Genomic DNA, 3,933 nt, shown 5'->3' with positions numbered 1-3,933 from the left:
TGATTTTCAACACCTTTTCTGTCCTAGATCTCAAGGTCAAATTATTAGAGTAAAAGTATCCAACGAATTAGCCTCGATTTTGTAACTTTTTTGTGAGTAAGTATTTAATGGCCGCATAGTCAGTAAATACTGTAACTTTGGTACCTATCAGATATGAGCAAATTTATCAAAAGCAAATACTATAGCAAATAGTTCCTTTTTAGTCACCGTATAATTGAGTCGAGCTCCTGTCAAGGTTGATTAGTGGCATTGGATTAGTGGCATTATAATTCAAAAAGACTTTCGCGAAGCAGGAAACTTGCATAGTAAATGGGGTGGAACACTTAATTTTTTCTTTGACCTATCACAGCTCCAACAGCATAATCACTTGCATCACACATCAACTCAAAAGGTGTGCTCAAATCGGGTGTACAGATTATGGGGGATGCGATTAACCAATTTTTCAACTCTTCAAAAGCTTCTAAACTTGCTTTGTTAAAATTGAACACTGCATATTTCTTTAACAACAAACACAACAGTTTAGAAATTTTTGAAAAATCTTTGATAAAGCTTCGATAAAAACCGACATGGCTTAAGAAACTTCGACTCCTTTCACATCCATTAGGGCTGGTAATCTTTCAATTACGTCCACCTTTGCTTTATCGACTTCAATTCCTTTCTTTGAAGTTCTATGCCTTAAGACAATCCCTTCCTTAACCATAAAATGGAATTTCTCCCAGTTAAGGACAAGATTCGTCTCTTCGCATTTCTTGAGTACCTTAGCCATATTACTCAAACAAATATCATAAGTGTTATAGAAAACAGAAAAATCATCCATGAAAACCTCAACAAAATTTTTGACCATATCAGTGAATATTGCCATCATGCATCGTTAAAATGTTGTAGGTGCATTTCATAAACCAAAAGGCATCCGCCTAAAAGAAAATGTACCGTACGGACAAGTAAAGGTTGTTTTATGTTGGTCTTCCGGGGCTACAACTATTTTTTATATCCCGAATAACCATCTAAAAAATAATAGAATTCATTACCTACCAGTCGATCTAACATCTGATCCATAAAAGGCAACGGAAAATGGTCTTTCCAAGTGGCTTTATTTAGTTTTCTGTAGTCAACACAAATTCTCCAACCAGTAACAGTTCTTGTTGGAATCAATTTGTTACACTCATTCCCAACAATCGTAATTCCACCTTTCTTCGGTACACACTATACCGGACTTGCCCACAAACTATCTAAAATAGGATAGATGATTCCTGCATCCAACCATTTGATCACTTGCTTTCTCACAACTTCCTTCATAATAGGATTGAGCCTCCCTTGCCCATCAATTAGAGCTCTTTGACCTTCTTTTAGAAGAATTTTGTACATGCAAAATGAAGGGCTTATACCTCGAATATCAGCTATGGTCCAACCAATTGCTTTCTTAAATTTCTTTAAAACAGAAATTAGTTGCTCCTCTTGATCTTTTGTCAGTTCTACTGAAATAATCACAGGCAAAGTGGAATAGTCACCTAAATAAAAGTATTTCAAATGGGAAGGAAGTACCTTTAGTTCGAGTATAGGTGGTTCTTCGATTGACAAACTGGGCTGCACAAATTCTCTAACTTCAAACTCCAATAGTTCAAACCGTGTGGATTGAATAAAATTTCTCAGATTGGCTTCCACCAGAACCATGTTTTCTTCATTTTCTTCATTCTTTAAAGGGTCAAACCCTAAGGCTTTCTCCAATGGATCTTCTTCAAAATTTCTTTCTATAGAAATAAAGATTTCCAACTCTTCTATATCTGAACACTCTTCTGTCAGATCAAGAAATTTCATCGCTTTAAGAATGTTAAAAGTTACCTAACCATCTTGAACTCACATGGTGAGTTCGCCTTTCTGTACATCAATTAACGTTCTTTCCGTGGTTAGGAAAGGTCTCCCAAGGATAATTGGCACTTCCTTACATGCTTCAAAATCTAGAATAATGAAATCAACAGGAAAAATAAATTTATCGACTCTTACCAAAACATCTTCGATCTTTCCTTTGAGGTATGCTAAAGATCAATCTGCTAGCTGAAGCGTCACAATTGTAGGTCTTACTTCTCCTATCCCTAGCATCTTGAAAATAGACTTAGGCATCAAGTTGATACTTGCTTTTAAGTCACATAAAGCTTTACCATAGTAAGATCCACCAATGTTATAGGGTATCATAAAGCTTTCTGGATCCTTCAATTTCTGTGGCAGCTAGTTCTACAAGAACACACTGCACTCCTTTGTCAAGGCGATAGTCTCATACTCACTCAGTCATTTCTTCTTAGATAGTACATCCTTCATAAACTTTACGTAATTCGACATATTTTCTAAAGCTTCCACCAATGGAATATTGATGTGTAATTGCTTCAAAACATCTAAAAACTTCTTGAATTGCTCCTCCTATTTCTGCTTGTGTTACTATAATCTTTGTGTATATGGAGGTGATGGAACTTTCGGTTGAACCGAACAACTCTTCTGAGTAGACAAATCTGCATCCAAAGAAGATGTTAAAGTATCTGAATTCACTAAGTTAGGATTTACCTTGTCAGTCTTTGCAGTTTTTGATTTTTTTGGTGTAGGAATTTCAACAGCTTGTTGACTTTCCTTTTTTTCAACAGGCTCGTCTTTGACATCAATCAATCGGGGTTCCAAAATTTTACCACTTCGCAATGCCACTACCTTGATATGTTTTTTACCCAACTTTCTTGGATTCTTAGTATCGCTCGGCAAGGTTCCTTGCGGTCTATTACGAAGCTCTGTAGTTAATTGACCCATTTGGTTTTCCAAATTTTTCAGTGTTGTTGCTTGGCTCTGGATCAAAGCGTCATTCTTTGCCATGTATGCTTTCAACAAGTTCTCCAAACTGTTTGATGCCTCAGCTTGAGGTGGTTTTGGAGCTTGCTGATTAAACCCTTGAGATTGGTTGGGTCTATACTACATAAAGTTGTTGTTTGGTCCATTTCCTTGGTTACTCCAAGAAAAGTTAGGATGATTTCGCCATGAAGAATTATAGAAGTTGGACTCGGGTCTTTGTCCACTCCTATTTTGATGTTGGTTCCCCACATAGTACACTGACTCGGGATTCAATGGGCGATTCTCAAAAGAATGACCTTTCCCACAGTACACACAGGAAACTACTTCAAACGGACTTGGTGGCTAAGCTGCAAAATTATTAACACTATTAGTGATAAACTGCTTTAACATAGAGGAAATAAATGATACCTGAGGTGATAACGAAGTGAGAGCATCAACTTTACGAACTCTAGCTACACATCTTCCTAAAGCTGTTCGATTTGTTGGCCATTAATAGTTAATGCTTGCAATCCTCTCGATGATCTAATAAGCCTCATTATAAGATTTAGACAAAATTGCACCATTCGCAGAAGCATCTACCATCAATCTTGTATGTGCATTGAGACCATTATAGAATGTCTCCAACTGGATACAATGGGGAATCCCATGATGAGGATAGTTATGAAGTAACTCCTTCAATCACTCCCAAGCCTCATACAAAGAATCGTCATCCAGTTGTTGGAAAGTTGTGATCTTGTTCCTCAACTTAGCATTTTTTCTAGGTGGGAATTACTTAACAAAAAATCTCTCTACTAATTCTTGCCATGTAGATATGGAACTTGGTGGTAATGAATGAAGCCATGCTCGTGCTTGATCTCGCAACGAGTACGGAAACAACTTCAACCTCAGTGCGTCTTCAGTCACACCGGCTATCTTAAATGAATCACTCACCTCTAGAAACAATTGAAGGTGGAGATGTGGATCTTCCGTGGGCATACCACTAAATTGGCCCACTATTTGTAGCATTTGAAACATCACTAGTTTCAATTCGAATTGGGTTGCCTCAATATCTGGCCTTCTAATTCTTGGATTTAACTCATTGAAAAGCGGCACAGCATATTGTCTGAT

The 3,933-nt window shown here is 37.1% G+C and overlaps 1 non-coding gene across 1 annotated transcript; it reads left to right on the top strand.

The window, feature by feature from the left end:
* The first annotated feature begins 3,466 nt into the window (after positions 1-3,466).
* Positions 3,467-3,573, top strand: LOC121207321 (small nucleolar RNA R71). Its single transcript, XR_005902411.1, has one exon. It is a non-coding gene; the product is annotated as a small nucleolar RNA R71 (small nucleolar RNA).
* The last annotated feature ends 360 nt before the right edge of the window (positions 3,574-3,933 follow it).

Source organism: Gossypium hirsutum, chromosome A09, assembly GCF_007990345.1.
Source record: "Gossypium hirsutum isolate 1008001.06 chromosome A09, Gossypium_hirsutum_v2.1, whole genome shotgun sequence".
In the NCBI taxonomy this organism is placed as follows: Eukaryota; Viridiplantae; Streptophyta; class Magnoliopsida; order Malvales; family Malvaceae; genus Gossypium; species Gossypium hirsutum.
Note: the sequence above shows the minus strand (reverse complement) of the source record. Positions and strands in the feature narration are given on the sequence as shown.